This window comes from Opisthocomus hoazin, chromosome 12 (assembly GCF_030867145.1).
Source record: "Opisthocomus hoazin isolate bOpiHoa1 chromosome 12, bOpiHoa1.hap1, whole genome shotgun sequence".
In the NCBI taxonomy this organism is placed as follows: domain Eukaryota; kingdom Metazoa; phylum Chordata; class Aves; order Opisthocomiformes; family Opisthocomidae; genus Opisthocomus; species Opisthocomus hoazin.
In genome coordinates this window covers 29,680,101-29,699,715 of record NC_134425.1, presented here as the reverse complement: position 1 = coordinate 29,699,715, position 19,615 = coordinate 29,680,101, and the positions used below count along the sequence as shown (strand labels likewise).

The 19,615-nt window shown below is 39.0% G+C and overlaps 1 protein-coding gene across 4 annotated transcripts in view; it reads right to left on the bottom strand.

Moving 5' to 3' along the window:
* Positions 1 to 19,615, bottom strand: part of SMPD3 (sphingomyelin phosphodiesterase 3) — a 126,498-nt gene that overhangs the window by 90,328 nt on the left and 16,555 nt on the right. For 2 of the 4 annotated variants that reach the window (XM_075434109.1, XM_075434110.1), the window contains exons 2-3: positions 2,300 to 2,424; positions 1,204 to 1,329 (exon numbers count right to left, since the gene is read on the bottom strand). The exons of the other annotated variants lie outside the window; for them this stretch is intronic. The gene's annotated coding sequence lies outside the window, so the exon portion shown is untranslated. The remainder of the gene's footprint in view (positions 1 to 1,203; positions 1,330 to 2,299; positions 2,425 to 19,615) is intronic. 4 annotated transcript variants of the gene reach the window in all.

Below are 19,615 nucleotides of genomic sequence, written 5' to 3'. Positions count from 1 at the left end.
ACCTCAAGGCAGCTACAAAATTTGCTCAGTCCCAAACAAGCCTGAGAAGTCTTAAAACCTAACACACTAATGTTTACATGCAGCGTTTCATCCTCCACAAGCTGGGACTGGAGTCTAAATTAACAGACAAAATAAACTTTAAAAGATAGCTGCCTTGGCAATAAAAGAGGTATATTTTTGCTAAGTAACTTGCTGAACTAGAGTAAAAAAATTTAGAGCACTGAAAAGAGGACTTTGACTTTACCACAGACTTTGGAAGGGAAGAGGCCGCCTCTTGCTATATCGCTTACTATTGCTGATGAAAGCCTACAACACAGTGTAAAATCTTTTCAAGGTCACGCATTTCAAATCCATGGAAAGTAATGTGGTTAAACTCAGTTATCTGTTTACTACCATCTGAGTTCCAAATAACCCAAATTTTATATCTGAAACTTTAACTTAGGCCTTAAGAAGTACTTAAAGGAAAATAAATACACCTCCAGTTCCTGAGTGAATTGCTAATACTGAGAGTGTCAGTGATTTTTTAAATCAACTCCAAACTTGATTATTCGTACTCTAATAGTTGAACTACAGCAGCAGAAGGAAAAACAGGCACTACCAGATACACACAACATGTAGACTAGATTAGTAAAATCACAAATACTGTAACATCAAACTGAAAGCTTCAGAAATCTCATGCACCACAGGCCAGCACCAGGAATGAAATGGTGTTACAGCCTCCTAAACCAGACAGAATACAAAGAACGTCCCCTTCTTCACAGCCTGGTTGTCTGCAAATAGCTCTTAACATTTCAGCCAAGTAAAAATTCTTGCAAACGCAGCCCATTCTACAAAGCTACAAGATACATCGTCAAACATAAGTGCAAACTTAAAGAACTATTGCAGTAAAGCACTTTTTTCTGTACATAGAATCATGCTGGAAATCAGTAAGTATCTAAGCAGCAGAAGCATTCTTTTAGTGATGTAAGGGATTGAAAACATTTTTTCGCGTTTTCTGCTCCCCAGTTAACTCTACTAAAAACATGCAGGACAGACTGATGTTACTCCCAAAATGTTCTTTGTGCATCATATTAGTCAACATTCCTCTATATCAAATACCCTCAAGGTATCTTGAAGACAAAAAAAACCCCAAAACGTTATGGCCAGTGTGACCAATCACCTTTCTAACTGATATGGCTCAAATCTGAAACAGCTTGTAGATACCTTAGAAAAAAGTTGATGAATGACCAAAAGTCTTTCCCATAGAAGATACGATGGTGAAGAGAGCTTCACAAGGAAGGACGATACAGAAAGACAGTAAAGAAGATGTCCGTATGTGTCCAGCACTGCCTGTAAAACAATATTCTATTAAAGAAAATTTCTTTTCCATTGTGCTGCCTGGCATTGTGCCTAATTAGTGTGGTAAAACAGAAAAATCGATGAAAAATGATCCTGCTCTCTATAAGCTCTTTCTAACTTGAAAATTATATTTGCTCTCAACTAATGTTAATTTCTCTGCTAAAAAATATCTATGATTGCTGAGAGGTTAATGAGATGTATTTTAAGTAATATTTTAATATATTTTATTATAGCAAGACAGTAATTATATTTTATTAATAAGAAAGCAGTAAATCCAAAGTTAAGCTTTTTATGGACCTATTCCCCTAAACATCTCCAGTCATTTCATAGTAATTACCTCAAAGTCTCTACCCAAATAAAATTCCGAGTGGAAACTGCTTCATATCCAGCTCCCACAGTGTTTGGTTATGACTCCAGAAAACTGAGTTAATGGTAAGACATTAACTAACCTGAGCTGGTTTTATTTTCAACTCTGCCTTTTGTGGGTTTTGTTTATTGAAAAGAGAGACTTTCAAAAGTCTCTGACCCCTCTTTACCTTCCTGGCCTGAACATGCTGCTATGACCAGTCAAAAGATTATCTGCTGGTTTGAGCATCAGTTCTACAATTTAACACTTAGCATGTTTAAAAGATGGTTCAAACTAAGCTCCTAAGTGTTTTACATAGAGCAAAGCAGTGAATGGCAGAAAATGATGCTACAAATTCTGCAAGTATATCCACAGAGCTTAACACACCTTTGCAGTTCTCAGCTAAGTTTAACAGCAGGCGGGCGACCAAGTAAGCAAGTCTCTGAACTGGAACAGGTAACTTTGACATCAGTCTAGCAACTTGGATATCAGAACCTCTTTTTTTCCTTAAAGCAAGAGAATAGTTAACAAAATCTATATATATTTCTATTACAAATTCTGACATAAACTTGAGATATAATTAACAAATTGACAGCTTTACTTAAGGGAATTCACCTTGAGGGTTGTTGCAGAGTATCAAGTTGTACTTGTCTCTTCCATTGCTGGGGAAGAATGATGCATAACAGCAGTTCTGAAATTATGCTTGTTCTGTATCCCGTCAGCATTCTATTTTATTAATTCTGTCAATGAGAACAAAGTATGTTTGTTTTTTTCATGACAACAGTTCAATGGGGGAAGGTAACAAGCTTGAAGACAGTTCAAGAACGTTCAATTGCTTTACAAAATGGGATGCTACAGGAGTCACCCTGAGTGCAAAGTAGCAGATGGACAAAACACCTATCAATTTCAGTAAGTTCAGGACTGTTCCCTAAATCATATTCCTATTACACTGCACAATGACAATACTTAATGGGAAGAGGTCAGCACCTTTATTGAACAAAAGACACACAACAGGCGTTAGGAGCATTACTGCCACTGCGCCCACCTCCTAAAGGTTAGCTATAAAATCAGCAGAAGTACAAAATCAGCAAGGTACAGTTATTCAACAGATGTAGATGCTGTTTTCTAGCATGAAAAAGTCTACAGAAGATAGTCTTCTAGTAAAGCTGTAAAGCAAGGCAAAAGGAAATAATGTAAATTAAAAAAGACACTCTTAGAAAAACAAAAGCTTTTTTTCTGCCAGAAGTTAATCATTGTCTTCTCTTTGGACTAGTAAATATTAGCTACAAACATTAAAGGTCTTTCATGACAATATTTAACATTTTATTCGCGGTTCAGTCTGGCAAGAAAACATCATGCCCTATTTTCTTTTCTTTACTTATAGTGACCTATGTATGGAGTATTTTTAGCTCTTAAAGCATTTTAAGGATATACTTTATTTTCTGTTGTTTTTTCTGTCCCAACCCTTAAAGGGCTTTAAAAAGCTTCCTGACATCATAAAAAACTTTAGATTTGCCTTCAACCTAACTGCAACATGCCCACATTCGCAAGTACCATGCATAATGAACCCACAACTAGGTGGATTTCTCCTTACTCCCACATCTCAGGAGCATGGCTTTTCCCCTGTTGTTAGCTGCTAGCTGTAACAGGTTTATTCGGATTAGCTGCGTTAGCGTTGTGTCCCTGATAAGCTGTGATGCTGGGTAGCTAATCATCTTCTCCCTCCTTTCCATCCTCCTTCTTCAATACAAGTTGTTCTTGTCTTTTTTCAACTGCTCCACTCCCTGACCTTACAGACCTATTGATCTTTTAACATTTCAGGAGACAGCTGTAGAATGTGTAGCAGGCTATTTGTTGTCCTATTGCATCTTAAGAAATTGATGATTCTGTTACGGTCTAAATCAAACATAATCAGATATGTAATTCCATCTTGTAGCTTTAAGTAATCACTACCACACTGTAAAAGCTACAGTTAAATCAGTGGCTCTGTTTCTGAATCACATCAAGAACTGGTGTTGGATTAGAGGCGGACAAGACAACAGAATGACTACAGTCACTAAGGTCAGATTTCCTTACCTTATTCTTCCCCAATTTTCAGGCCAAACCTGCTTTTATTGTAATCAATTTGAGGGAATGAACAGATGACAATACATCTTCCCCACTATTCCTAACTGCAATCACTAAGGAAAACACTATTGACCTGTAGTGTAATCATCTTCTATACCAGACCATGCTTGTGAATCTGCACCTTTCTCAGAATGAATTTTGGAAAGGGCAAGAGCAGGACAAAAAGCAGAATCAAGCAGACCTAGAGCTATTCTTCCTATCTCACAAGTCATTTCTCAGGAGCAAAGAACCAACCACACAGCTCTTTAGAGGAACTATCTCACTATTATGAACCGTAGAGAAAGAACCATAGTGTAAGCTACATACATTTCACTGCAGAGATAAAATTATTATGTATGGTTGTTCGTAGGGTTAACTATCATCTATGAGATAATGAGCACCCTCTGTTCTTGCTGAATATTGTTTTGTACAAAATAGCAATGGAAAGGATTTTCCTCATTAACGAACCATGATGGAGGGAAGAATGAAACTTAAGACAGCTAATTTTTCCAGGATGATAATGTTCTTCATTTTTAGGTCATGTGAGTTCCATATTAATTATAGAAAGATGGAGGCTTCACAATCCCCCTGCTCCCTCTCTCATTACATACATAATTGTGAAAGCTGTAATAAAACATTAATCTCTGTACTTCTTATTATGGGATCACAGATGCATAGTGATGGATGACCATGTGTCAGAGAACATTTCCACAGTACACTGTAATATCACTGAGTCATCGTTTGGAATGTGAAAGCCCAAGTCCAGAATCTTAGCTAGACTACACCTGTTTGTTTCTCTTTTAAACAGACTTGCTACAGTAGCTTCTGAGTCACGTCATATACAGAGATACCTGACGTTATTTAGGCATAGTCATACCTCATTGAGTAATTCTGCGTATGTACAAATACACAGAACTCTAACTGTCTTCCAAAACCTGCCTTCCTTGCAGTGTTCAAGGCAGAATTTGCTATACCCAGAAGAAGTAGGACATGGGCAAGAATGTCATGTAGATTTAAACAAAAAAGTCTGGAGAGATACTACTACATTGCAGTAGATATGACAGTAATTGCTTTGTAATGCAGTAATGACAGAAATTAGAATACTTGTTAACTTATCTGAATATATATCCATGCAGTTTATCTCATCTGCAGACCTGCACAAAAAAAAATTTGGCACATCTCTTCATTCAGCTGGTGTTCAAATATAATTTCTCATGTGGCTTTTTACTCTTTTTTTTATGTGTTGTATAGTCCAGGACAGTCAGAATCTACAAATACATCTGGAAGATACACTTACCTATTTACAATAGCTTAGCTACTTACAGCTGCTTCTAGATTAAAACAAGCAAACAAACATACTAAACTGAAAAAGTGTGTCAGCCAGCAGCTTTCACTAAAAGAAGTAAGTAAAAGGCAGTAAACACTTGATTTGCACGTTCTCAAAAGCCTGGACTGGAAGCTATAGAGAAGCCTAAACTCAAAATGACTGCATTCTCTCAACCAAAGATTCCTAAATCTTTAATTAGGAACAATCTTCACACAGAAAGTTAACTACTGTTCTTTTAAATATCCTGCCTCGCAAAGCTCTTTGCCCTGGTCATGGAATTCACAGTGTGCAGGTCAGCCAACTTAAAAGTCTTAAAATAAGAACTCATTTTAATTCTTGGAGAAAGACAAAAGAAACACTAGCTCCTTGGTCCTTTTATCTGAAGGAAAACTGGGACCCAACTCTAGTGCTACTGACAATTTTTATACAATAAATACACATAAATATCCAAATAAGATTCGTACAATATAACTAATGCAGTGGCACGCGTATATATATATATACACACACACACAGAGGTACATACATTCTCAGCAAATTCTATGCAATTTACATAAAAAGGTCTTCTGGAAGAGGGAGGGGGAGAACAGTGGAAAAAACCCTCAAAAATTTAATCTATGTTATGTGTCTAATTGCATATGCATAATCCATATAAGTATGCATAAATGAGTCTCTCACATGCACTACTTATACAGAATGTGCAAATCTCCCACACCTCTGAGAAAATAAATTGCAAAATCATACCATATTACTTGTCGATTCTTACAAAAAGGAAGGTTTACAGCGGAAAATCCTGGTCTTTGCATCAAAACAGTCAAAATCAGCATCACATTAGTATCGATGGGATGGTGTTACTTTGCCAAAATATGTACTTCTCTGTAACTCAACTATACATGTATACGCTTTATGGAACATTTCCCCCTCATCCTATCCAACATGAAATGCTGAGTTTCACTTACCCTTCAGTGTGTCCTCTTTTGTAGGGCCACACTCATGTTAAATTAAAAAAAAAAAAAAAGGGCCTTTGAAGTTCTAACTATGCATTCAACATTTACAGTGCTTATCCAAACTGAGTTATATATTAAGTAATTTTACTTTCTCAATTATTATCAAGCAGAAAATACAGAGCAGTAACTATTTTCACAGAAAGATCTTAACAGCATGTAACTGAAAAATAAAGGTATGAAATTCACATCTTCAGGTTTCACTGTTGCCGGACATTATTCACATAACAGGCTTAACAACTGCTTGTGGAGGAGTGACTGCAACAAATAAAGGGTGTCCATGGTCGTTTATCTTCTGCAAAAGCAAATGTGCTTTGTTGGGGAACAACAGCCATCTGAGAGAACTATGCAGTGCTTTTGGATTAAGGCTAAAGAAATCCATGGTAAGATGTTTACCATAGACATATAAGCAGGATACATGAATAGTAAACTGATTATTTCTTACCATCATTCCACAAAATTTCAGTATTCATAACCTAGCAGGTATCAGGCTTTAAGTATTCAAAACCACTGATTTCTTTAGTATTTTATACTTCCTACCACAGTTTGCCTGAGCAAACAAGATAAGAGGAACCAACTGTTTGGAAACTGCAACTTTTCTTGTTATTTACATGAGAAATTATACATCTGCTTTAGTTCTTATGTAACCCTACAATGCTCTCTTTCCCTAAACATGTTATTTCTTGGTATTTTCTTTTAGTTCTGATTTATTTTAATTAATCGTTGCCTTTCGCACAAGCTTTAGAATTAACAATAGTACACATCAGTATCCACCTGACATGAGGAAATACAGACATTAAATAACTAAATGCTCAGCTTTTAAAATGAATGAATTGTGTTACACTTTATAGAGCAAGCATGTCTTGACAGCGCCACAACTCTGAAGAGGTGACAGTCATTTAGTTGCTCTATATGTTAGTAACTGCAGTCTGTCACAAATGATTGGTTTTTGGACAAAACCTATTCAAAGCAAATCTGTTCCATGTTTAAGCATACTCAGGACAGACATACGTAGTTTAAAAATCATCTGAAGTGATATAAGACACAGCCAAATGTGTTGTGTTCTTCTTCCCCTACAAATATATCCAAGAAGTTTCATGGGCGTAACAGGGCAGATTGCTCTGATCTCTGCAAAGCAACTATTTTCACTCAGATTTACAAAGCTGAAATGAATGGCACGCTGAAGTACGTATGTCTTTCCACCGGCAATAAAGGTTGTGCAGATGATTAGCTCAGATGCTGTGTAGTTGCACAAAGGTAGACAAGTTGAATACCCCTCACAGAAGAGTAACCTGCGTGTTTTCCTTGGCCTTTGAAACTACTTTGAACTATTCTATTTCGAACTTTCTGCCAGAACACCTGTTTCTTTGTCCTTGTTCTCTTGAAGATACTAGCAGAAAAGGTCATTTGTACTAATAAATCCATGCCAGTTTTAAAATTTTAACCATAATTAAACTCTAGAAAAACACTATCATGAACATTTCAGTATTTAAAAAGTGGCTTTACATTTACAGGAAGTGCAGGTAGTTAAGAATATTCAAAGTCAACAGTTTTCATATAAGGGGACAGCACAAGGCCTCATACAACTCAAACACTTAAAAATAAAGCTAAACAATGCATATGCTTCTTTAACTATCATCCATAAATTGGTGCATTTTTCACAGATAGTTCTTCAGCATTTCTGAAGGCAGGAGGGAACAAAATTTCAAAATGTCACACACAGAAAACATGCAGTGATATCAGGGAAAGAATCCAGATCTTCCAGTTCCTAAATCTTACGTTCTGTTCATTATGCCTCTTCATTTTTTTCAGGAATCACAGTTTAATAGAAAGACAGTCTAAATTACGTGAATTTCACCTGCCAAAACTTAATTAAAATTAAATTTCACCATTTTTTACACCAAGGACTAAGAGTAAGAATGAAGGTTCCATACAGAAATTAGAGCAAAAAACCTGAATCAATTATTTTGCGCCTGTCTGAAAAATAACAGATTTTTTCAGAAGTCAGATTTATAGCAAAATAAAATGAGGAACTATGAAGTGAACAGTAGAGCAGAACTAATTTTTCAAACCAGCAGAATCTTTCAAACAGGATTTACTAAGGAGTCGAAAGCATGCTACACAGAATGCTATCTCAAATAGGGATTAGAAATAGGAAGCTCTCATGTAAATTTTACTTTTCCATAGAGACAGATCGAACAGTAACAAGAAATCTGCCAGTTCATGAGATGTCACCATTAGAGTGAGAAAAGGTATAATACATCTTAAGGAAAAGACATATCTCCTCTGGTGATTTGACACTTGAAAACACTTGAATTTCTGATTCCGAAACAACACACTGAAGACATTAAAACCAATAAGTACAGTTTTAATGTTACCTCATTTTTTTCTTTTTCTGTGTCCAGCGGTAAAGAATGAAGGATACAATGGTGATTATCAGTGGACGAAAAACAAGGAATGTGAAATATTGGTAATGTTTCAGACAAAGCCATAAACTGAACTCCTAATATGCAGGAAAAAACAACCACCCTCTACTACAAAATAAATGTATGTCTTATTTCCCCATGCGTTCTCTTCCCCCTCTCTAAAGTATCTGCTATTGTCTCTCAATTTTTCTGATAAAAAAATGAAAGAGATTCGTCATACAAAGGGTAGTTCCCAAGTATACTGGAGAGCCACAGACATTTCAAAGAACACCTAAATCCTAGAGGCCACAAACATAGTCTAGCAAGAAACGCTTCTACAAGTATTTATGACCTATTTGACTTTGAAAGCAAAAGGCAGATTTACATCAGATGCTAATTTATTATCTCCTTTATTTAAAATTTCATATAAAGAAGTCCTCAAAACAGTCCAGGAGAGAAACCCAGTTAAAAGAAACTCTATTTTGGAATCCAGATCTCTGATAAACAAGTTGCATATGGCAAAGAAGATGACAGCTGCACACTGAAGTAATTCAGAACTACCTGCTCATCCATCAGATGCACTTTCTCCAGTTTCAGACTCACATTAAACCCTGAAATCCGAATTTTGTTACTTTTAAAGGAGTACTATCATCCCAAAGGATTCTACACTATCGTTTTAGCTAGTGACTGGGTACTCTTTGCTGCCAAACACTAGCAAAATAAGCACTAACTAACGTAAGCCGTGTCAGGATCAGTTCTATCTTCAGGCAAAAAACCATTTGCAGTCTCCACTGGAGCCCAACTATCTCAGGAAAAGAGAAGAGCTGAGTACACTCCTTAGAAAAGCGCAGGCATCGCCACAGTGCTTTCTAATAGCAAACAAACATATGCTGCAATTAGTGCTTTTCATTTGAGTTCCTCAATGTCTCACTGTTGCAAGAAGTGCCATGGACTCATGAGTGACTTAAATCTCACAAGTTTATTTCCAATGAAAATCTGTAACCGGGGAAAAAAAAAACTGTTATGCACAATGCAACCAGGTCACAGTTATGCCCAAGAAGAAATGAGACTACTTGTTGTCAGTATTTTCCAGAACCACAGAAAACAACCCACAGACAATATGTCTATTTATTAGGACTCAAGTCCCACTGTATTTTGTCATAAGTTATTCAGGCAACACCACAAAACACAAAGACAAGATGTTGGGATGAAGTTTCTGTCTGCAAAATAGGCTGGATTGCTACTTCTACCAAAGTCTTAATGGAACACAATAGATTCTTCCGCAGTTCCTTCTTCCTGGCTTACTCTCGGTAGTCCTTCCCTGTAGCATACAGCAATCCTTTACATGTATTGCATAGGCTACTTTTTTAGGGAGTGGGGGGTGGGTGACAACAAACAAAAAAACCCAAGTGAAGGTTATCATTTATTTCTGCTGTACTAAATAAAGTATTAGAGTAGCTTTTTGCGAACAGCAGAATTTGAAAAAAATAATACAAACGTTGAAATATTTCCTTGGTTTGAAAAATCTATGCAGAAAATGCAGCTTGTATATACACTTCTGAAATTGCCAAGAAATGTCAACATTTTGTTTCAATCGCATGCAGCAGTGGAATCTCAGCACAGCTTCATTTTTGTGATGGTAGACTTTGTGGGCATAGTTCGGGGATGTTTACGGCATGAAGATGGACAATCAAAACAGTCACCAATTTCCCATGCAATACAGCAGAAAAAAGGCCTAACATTCTTTTTAATTTAACGCTGATCTAATAGACTTAAGATCAACAATCCCTAACATCCTTCTTTCTTATAAGGTCTCAGCAAATTATACGAATCTTAATTCTCTTAAAATAAAAAATAGTCAGGGGGTCTACTCCCCATGGCTGAAGAGATAAGCAGGAAATCTGTGCTGTGCCCAAATGATAGTGACAGATGATACAGAGAGAAAAATTAAGAGAAAATCTAAAAAACTAAGCCACTTGTTCAGAGTTGTAAAGTATGACTTTGTTTTTAAAAATTTAATCAGGTCAACAATACTGGTGGAAGTATGTATTTGGAAAGACATGCATTCAATGGATGGACCACTCAGTGGATAAGGAATTGACTAGATGATCACACTCAAAGAGTTGCTGTCAATGGCTCGATGTCCAAGTGGAAACCAGTGATGAGTGGCGTTCCTCATGGGTCAGTATTGGGACCGGTGCTGTTTAACACCTGTACAAGCAACATGGACCAGTGGGACTGAGTGCATCCTCAGCAAGTTTGCCGATGACACCAAGCTGTGTGGTGCGACTGACACGCTGGAGGGAAGAGATGCCATCCAGAAGGACCTTGACAGGCTGGAGAGGTGGGCCTGTGCAAAGCTCATGAAGTTCAACAAGGCCAAGTGCAAGCTCCTGCATATGGGTTTGGGCAATCCCAAGCAAAAATACAGGCTGGGCGGAGAATGGATTGAGAGCAGCCCTGAGGAGAAGGACGTGGGGGTGCTGGCTAACAAGAAGCTCAATGTGACCTGGCAGTGTGCACTCACAGCCCAGAAGGCCAACTGCATCCCCAGCAGCATAGGCAGCAAGGCGAGGGAAGGGATTCTGCCCCTCTGCTCTGCTCTGGTGAGACCCCCCCCGGGAGTCCTGTGTCCAGCTCTGGAGCCCTCAGTACAGGACCTGTTGAAGCGGGTCAAGAGAGGGCCACAAAATCAGAGGGCTGGAGCACCTCTGCTGTGAGGAAAGGCTGAGAGAGTTGGGGCTGTACAGCCTGCAGAAGAGAAGGCTGTGGGGAGAGCTTACAGCAGCCTGCCAGTACCTGAAGGTGCCTACAAGAAAGCCGGAGAAGGCCTTTATACAAGGGCATGTAGTGATAGGACAAGAGGTAACGGTCTTAAACGGAAAGAGGGTACATTTAGATTAGACGTAAGGAAGAACTTATTTACTGTGAGGGTGGTGAGGCCCTGGCCCAGGTTGCCCAGAGAAGCTGTGGCTGCCCCCTCCTTGGAAGTGTTCAAGGCCAGGTTGGACGGGGCTTGGAGCAACCTGGGCTGGTGGAAGGTGTCCCTTCCCATGGCAGGGGGTTGGAACGAGATGATCTATAATGTCCCTTCCAACCCAAACCATTCTATGATTCTATGTTTTCTTACCAATTTCAATGTACATGCCTGTAGATATTTCTGTCTAGGAGACCAGTACGAATTGTTCCGTGCTGATCGTGGTTTATATATGTCATCCATTAGCAACTGAATCTTTTGAAGTCATGAACAATATTTCTGTACAGTCTTAAAGACCTAATAGTACTTTTTGATGCCAAAGGTTTATTTAATGTTTTATAAGGCACATAATACAAATTAAAATAAATAACACCTTTCATGTCTTGAATCACTAAAAGCTACAGGGATTCATATGGTATTTTTGAAAGTAATAGAGCACAAGACTGATGCTCATAGCTCCATTAGAAATATTTATATGCAAAACACTGCTTTTTCCAATCATGAATTTCTTTTGAGATTCATTATTGCCTTATAGTACTTTTGTCTGAAAAGAGACTCTTGGGAGATGACACTTTCCTTGGTTAGCATTGTTGTAGCTGACAGAATGCATAAAAGGCAAACTGCTTTTTCTCCAGCTTTTAGCCTGAGCCAATCAAATGCAGAAATTCTTGGCCTCTTCTGATCTTGAATTCTGGCTTTTGAAGTTTACAGAATAATTGTAGCTCTCAAACACAGAATCATTTTGTCGCATAGCCCATTCTGGCTTGCTTAAACGCTACTGGTACCCTAAATACCATTAATATATATAAAAAAAAAGTTGTTCTTTGCATTGTAGACATGTCAGCCTGATTAAAAATGATTGCACATTGTTAGCATTAAGGCACATTTCACTATGAAGAAATGATCCCTGAAGGCATATTACACTTACCTTCCTATCAAAAAATAATTTATACCTGAAAATTTTTTTTTCTTCTCTTTTCAGCTGGTATTACAGGCCCCTGCCTGGATTCCTGGGCCCTGCTATGTTAAACACTTGTGCAAAAAGACAATCTCTTCACTGAAGAGCTTACAGAATTGTTCATTCTATTTTTAGACAACAGCACAGAGTAACTGGAAAGTACAAGTAACAAGATGATTTTGAACATCATGATAAGCACTGTTTAATCACTGTAAAGGCTTTATAGATATCACAGCAAATGAGAGTTTCAAAAGGATGGACTTGAAAGGAAGGAAGGTGACCTCGAGGGATATTTAGAGGCAGCTTCTTCTAAACACAAGGGAAGATTAAAAAAAAGAGGCTTGTTAGCAAGCTTGATAAGTAAACAATCAAGACACTTTGACTGCTCATTTGTAGTTCAGAATAAAAACTAACAGCAAGTAAGGCCATACATAAGGCAGAGCAGACCACAACTAAGCAGCTTTGTTTGCAAGTAGCTGGAGAGATCCTGTCACAAGTCTACTTACGAGGCGTGTAGGGAAACCATGCAGGGTGGTTAACCCAAGAACCAAGCAAATGATCTTACCAGCAGAGTTCTGCATTGACATAAACTGCACAAAACTGGATTGAAGGTTCATAGAGGAGGGGTTTTTTCTCAGAGTGAGGGAGAAGTCTGGGATTTGGAAAGCTTTCAGTGTGGTTCTGTTTCTGGTTTTGCTCCAGTTCAGTGCAAAAGATTCAGCGCAAGTTATTAATGGCAACAGCATTTAACATCTCCCACCAGTTCAACACTTCAGAAAAAATAAAGATTTATTTCAGTAACAGTGGCACTTCAAACTACGCCTATACTATCTGTCTTGGTTTCGGCTGCCGCCGGCAACAAAAGCGCCACGCGGCCGCCCCTCCCCCCGCCGGCGTGCGGAGGAGAATGGAAAGAAAGAGGCAGAAACCGGCGGGTCGGGATACGGGCAGTTTAACAGAACAGCAAACAGAGGGAAACAGCAACAACAACGATACAGATAAGGAGAAAACACGACAAAAACAGACCCGCTCTCCCGGACCACACCGGCGCCGCACGCTCCCAAGCCGCGAGTGCGTTCCCGCCGCGCTGCCCCCCCCCCGGAGCCCAGCGTGACGGCACAGGGTATGGAACACCGGGCTCTGTTTGGCCAGGGGGGTCAGCCCCCACCCCCCGGCTGTGCCCCTTCCTGGAGTCCGGTGAAAATTAACCCTGTCCTGGCCAAACCCAGGACACTATCTCTTCATTCCTGGCTCCTCAGTTCTTACAAAAACCCCAGGAGTTGAGAAGCCACCTAGAAAATAAAGGTCTATAAAGGTCAATACAATCCAAGTACCGGAAAGATACTTCATCATGTACTGGGACAGAAGAAAAGCCAAAGTTGAACAGACAATGTAATCTGGCCAAAGACTGCAAATAATTCAGACACCTGAGCTGGCATCAATTCAAGCTAATGCAGCCACATGGTGTGGCTCAGCCCTATGTGGACACCACCGGACACAAAGAAACTCATTAACACAGCACTGAGGGTAAGCTAACAACCTCTGCCTCTCTGCAAGCTCTACTACCTTCCCTACCACATCCACTGCTAGCTCAGCAATTCTGCACTGCACTCTGTTGCTCTATGTTACGCACCAACAACCAATCATGTTCAACAGTAACTGCAGCCATCTGTTTCCCTTTTCCAGGTCCCTACTGAAAACGTTTCTGACATCAGCACTGTCTCCATAGCACCTAGAACACATAAGTGAATTTTTCTGGTTTTAAAACAAACCAGAGGAGAAAACTGGACAGATTTAAATGCAATATGACATTTAATAATTTAATAAACTACTCCAAATGGCAAGGAGTAACTAAACCATGTGCAAGTCTATTTTTGTAAGTTCACAGAAATTTTGACTCGGCCAGTGTGAACCTGTGCAGGTCACAACCACCCCATGCAACGCTACAGTCTTGGGGAGGAGTGGCTGGAAAGCTGCCCAGCGGAAAAGAATCTTGGGGTGTTGGTTGACAGCCGGCTGAACATGAGCCAGCAGTGTGCCCAGGTGGCCAAGAAGGCCAACGGCATCCTGGCTTGGATCAGGAATGGTGTGGCCAGCAGGAGCAGGGAGGTGATCGTGCCCCTGTACTGGGCACTGGTGAGGCTGCACCTCGAGTGCTGTGTTCAGTTTTGGGCCCCTCACTACAAGAAGGACATTGAGGGGCTGGAGCATGGCCAGAGACAAGCAATGAGGCTGGTGAAGGGTCTGGAGAACAAGTCTGACGAGAAGTGGCTGAGGGAACTGGGGCTGTTCAGTCTGGAGAAGAGGAGGCTGAGGGGAGACCTTATCGCTCTCTACAGCTACCTGACAGGAGGGTGTAGTGAGGCGGGGGTTGGTCTCTTCTCCCAGGTAACCAGCGACAGGATGAGAGGCAATGGCCTCAAGTTGTGTCAGGGGAGGTTTACATTAGATATTAGGAAAAACTTTTTTACTGAAAGAGTGGTCAGGCGTTGGCACAGGCTGCCCAGCGAGGTGGTGGAGTCGCCATCCCTGGAGGTGTTCAAAAACCACGTAGATGTGGCACTTCAGGATACGGTTTAGCAGGCATGGTGGTGTTGGGTTGACGGTTGGACTTGATGATCTCAGAGGTCTTTTCCAACCTATGATTCTACTATTATTCCCTCCTGCTACACATATTTTCACCATATCCTTCGCACTGACACTAGCACCTCAAGCAGCCCTGCAGAGTCAACTAAACCAAGGAATTGATGCAGCTAAAAACTGTGTGTAGCAGCACTGTTTTGCATCGTCATAAAACTGAGCAGAGATCTGCATCCCCAAAGTACTACATTGTATCACAGCATGTCACATTGCAGCGGACCAGCTTTGAAATCTTTATGTGACTATTTATAGATAAACTTATAAAAAGGGCAAAATGAGTATCTAAATGAAACTCACTATTACTTGCTATTCTGCCAGTCAGCAGTCTTACTATTCATATTCCACTGGATCCCTCCCTCTGCCAGAAACGTCTCAAGTTTGATATACCTCCTCTGAAAAGAATGTGCAGCTTTTGCCTCTGCTTCTGCCACTTTTCTTAGATTTCACTCTACTGTACCAAAACAAAAAAAAGTTATTTCCTTGCTGCTCAGGTTTATTCCATTTTCTCTGGCCAGCAGTCCTCTGTGGGTCTGTTTTTATTTCAGAATGGAAATACTCATACTTTTGAAGCAGTATTAAATCATTTGGTACTACACGAGCAATTTATATGGATTCTGACCCCTATTGGCTGTTATTATCTCTAATCCTTTTAGCCTGCTGTGGCACATTCAGAACAGTCTCAGTGAAGCGATCCTACAGCAGGCAGGAGTTTCTCTAAAAATGTACCCTCTAGGATCCCATAACAGTTAGTCTTACAAAATTCTACTCACACAAGACAAAGGACATTTTGGGAAGGCACACAAAGTTAGTTTCTAATATATTAAACCATGGAAAACAGTTACACTGATTTTATACTCATGCTAGTAACTATTTGTGTTTTCTAGAGCACAAACAGATCATTTGACACTAAATATTTTATTTTCAAAACTGAAAATACATTAAACACTAAAGCAGAAAACATGGTTCCATGTTAGATTTTTTTGAAGTGTAGCTTAGACATTATTCTCACAAATCAAATAAACATTATGATACCAAACTGCTTGACCTTGTTTTCAGTACAAGTGCTATGCAGTACACAGAACTAGAAAAATTGTAGACATCTGCATCTGAGGCAAATTCCAGTCTGTAGCCTGGATGAACTGGTGATGGCACAGTAATGTTTAGCACTAACACTTCTTGAGGACTCTTTCAAAGTAGCCACTTATGAAAAATGGCCTTTTGATAGATCTCGGTGTAGTAGACATTTTTTTTTTCCCTTTTGCATCGTTTAAAATTCTTGCCACACTGCTCTGGGTGTGCACCCTTCATTACTAGGCCACTTCTTACCTTCATACCTGTAACCGGAGAGTAATAATGCCATAATGGGCTCATAACGTCAGTGAGGTGCAAGCTGAAACAGATTCTCTATATTAGCCTCACCAAATTAAACCTTCATTTGCAGAAGGACATTGAAGGGATACACATGTAAAACAGAGCTAAGTTGTCCCCCCTGAAAGCGTGACAAAGGAAGCTGAATCTCATCATAAGCACATCAAATATTTACTGTCCAAAATTAGGCTTGTAATTGCTGTGAGATTTCTCTAGCCTTCTGTGATATTTTTTTTTGCTCATTTTGAGTATCTTCAGTCATTGTGATGAAAGGGGAAGGATTTATAAAACATACTGCTTCTCAACCTTATGTCTTCATGAATGTGACAACTGTGTACAAACCATAAAAGACAGAGAGAAAGTGTAGTGACCCAGTGATGTGTCTGGGAAAATAGCTTTCACTGATCTACAGAGTATGTACAGGCTATGTGTTCCAATTTTAGCGTTCAAGTTCTACATTTAAAAAAACAAAACAACAAAAAAAACCCCACAAGATGAAACATTAGCAACTTCTACATGAAACTGGTATCAATAATTTTAGAATCTATGTTGGTCTGACTTCAGAGCACGTACTACATGTGTTTATTAGTGCGCACATATGCAACACTAGAAGGATAACTGAAACTTCAGAACTTCGTGTCCACGCTAACAATGAACACAAGAATATTTCTCAAAGCCCAATAAAAATCTTTCACAGTAAACTTGCTTGCACTTTACACCAAAGAAACAGAATAATGTCATATCATCACAGCTAAGTAAAATACTGTCTCCATTTAACCACACAGAAAGGCTCTGAAGCAAAATGGAAGGACCTGTACCTGGAGCTCACAGAATCGTGACAGTGTTTATGGGCAGTTCTCTCCATGCAAATTTTATCAATCTGTACCATCACCATACTATTCCAACTAATTAAGTTTTTTAAAAGCCTAAAATTTGCCAGCTAACGCTCACAGGCTAGGAACAGCATGATGTCTTAAGCCTCCAGTCCAATTCCATGAAAGGTCTGTAAAGCAGTTATCTCAACAACAATTCATCTCTTTTCCCGTATCACCTTTATCTGAATGTTTCTGAATCTTACTGCTCTGAGAGTTTTTGGCTTAAATTTAGCCATTTTGAGTTTATTTTCATTTGTTTATCTGAGGTTCACTCAGCTATTCTGTATGTGCAACACTAGCATATACACAGGTATTCTGTGCTTCCTACTGAAGAATTAGAGTATTACAGTCTGCTTAATCCTGATTATTTAAAGTCCATATTTAAACTGTGCAAGCACAGCACAAAAGAAGTACAGTATGTGCAAAAATACAGCTTTGTGATTTGTCTTTTCTTTTTCCCCTCAAAAGTCCACCGAAAATTATTGGTTTGTTTCTTCAGTTGCAAAAATTAATAATCCATTCTCCCAGGGTTTATGCTGGCATCAAGTGATGGAGATTGTGTATAAAAGTAGTTTTGTCCAAAGGCATACCTAATTATTATAAAACAGCCATCTTAATATCTCCTGCATTTGAAACAGAGGATTCACTTTTTCCATAAAAAATAATTTGATTTTAAAGTTTATCAATATTTGTTTTTCTGCTTCTACAGAAGCAGGACTAGAAAACTTTACCAGGAATCTCACAGTACATTCCCACTTGGCAAAACAGGCACATCATGCACAGCTTCTGTTCACTAATAAGGCATTGCAAAGTTTGTGGGACTGCAAACCAAATAAGAAAAAAAAAATATACCTAAGCTTCAGGGAACTATCTTTCTGTGGCTTGACTTGGCACAGAAATTATTTTCAAATCCATTTACAAGAACTTCGCAAATTCATAATTATCATTTGTGTCCTGATAATAAAAGTAAAATATTAAATCCTTATACAGAATCCACGTAACTACAGTAAGTACTTATTTTAAGTGCAAACTAATTTCCGGCCATGTAAAATTTATTTAACTATTCAATATTTAATCAGACACAGTGAATTTTTAGGGACCAAAGACAAGGCCAAAACATTGCACAAACAGACAACTAAATTAATTTCAAATTAACTGAATTATTCAAAAACAGAACTAAAAATCTTCTATAGTGCCTGAATCTGCAATAAGAAGTCACATAACTAGCCAGAAAGACCACATGAATCAATGTTACTCCTCTGTAATATCTCTGCCAGTAACAGAGGGATGATTGAAATAACTTGTTTCCAACATAAAACATTCATTTCATTTGTATTGCAACTATTTTAATACTGGACTCAACACTGCTAAATCAAACACAGTAGGAATTGCACCACTCATTACCATGAAAGGGAATCAAAACATTTATCCCAGCCCCTAGACCAGAAGGCAGCACAATTGTAGAAGCAGTGGTGATATCTCAGAACTCATGCTATTATTAATGGTTACTTGAGTAAATTTTAATTAAAGCATTTCACTCCTGTACTTTCCCAAACACATATGACGTTTTGCACTCTTATAACTAGCAGCCTCCCTTTCACAAAATTTATGCTTTAAGCAAACACACAGCCAGAACAGAAGTAGCAAAGCAATAGTTACCTTCACTGTTAAGTGTGGTCTCAACCTAGAAAATTATTTGCCTGCACATACCAGGGATCTCAAACCTGTCTTACTCTGTGCTGGGTGGCAGTTTTTGAGTACTGAACGGAGTGGGGACAGCTGTATAGTGGTAGTTTGGGGGGGGGGGGGGGGGGGGGGTTGGTATGTGTTATTACTGCCCTCACAGCATTCTAAGAATGTCGTGCTTCACTTACAGGGACCAGATTTTCAACAGATCAGTTCAGTTAGGCACAAAATCAAAATGGACAAATCCTCACAAGAGCTCAGAACAGTCAGTGCTAACCTCTTTTGAAAATCTGTCTCCAATTATAGATGCCAAGTACTTGAAAACCTGGCTCGGAGCTCTTAAAAATCAGTTTTCGTATGCTCAAAACCAACACTGCAGCGACTAATGGTTTTGGGACTCCTGACACTATGTATTTCTACCAGGGGAGGAGCAAGGCAAGAGGCAACCTAGAATAGACTTAATAAATCTACTGAATAAATCTACTTTGAACGACAAAACTTACTACTACTTCAACATTTACTGGCACTGTCTGTGGGCAAATTTGGCATTTAGCCCCTCTTTTATTTATATAGTAGTCTTTCTGA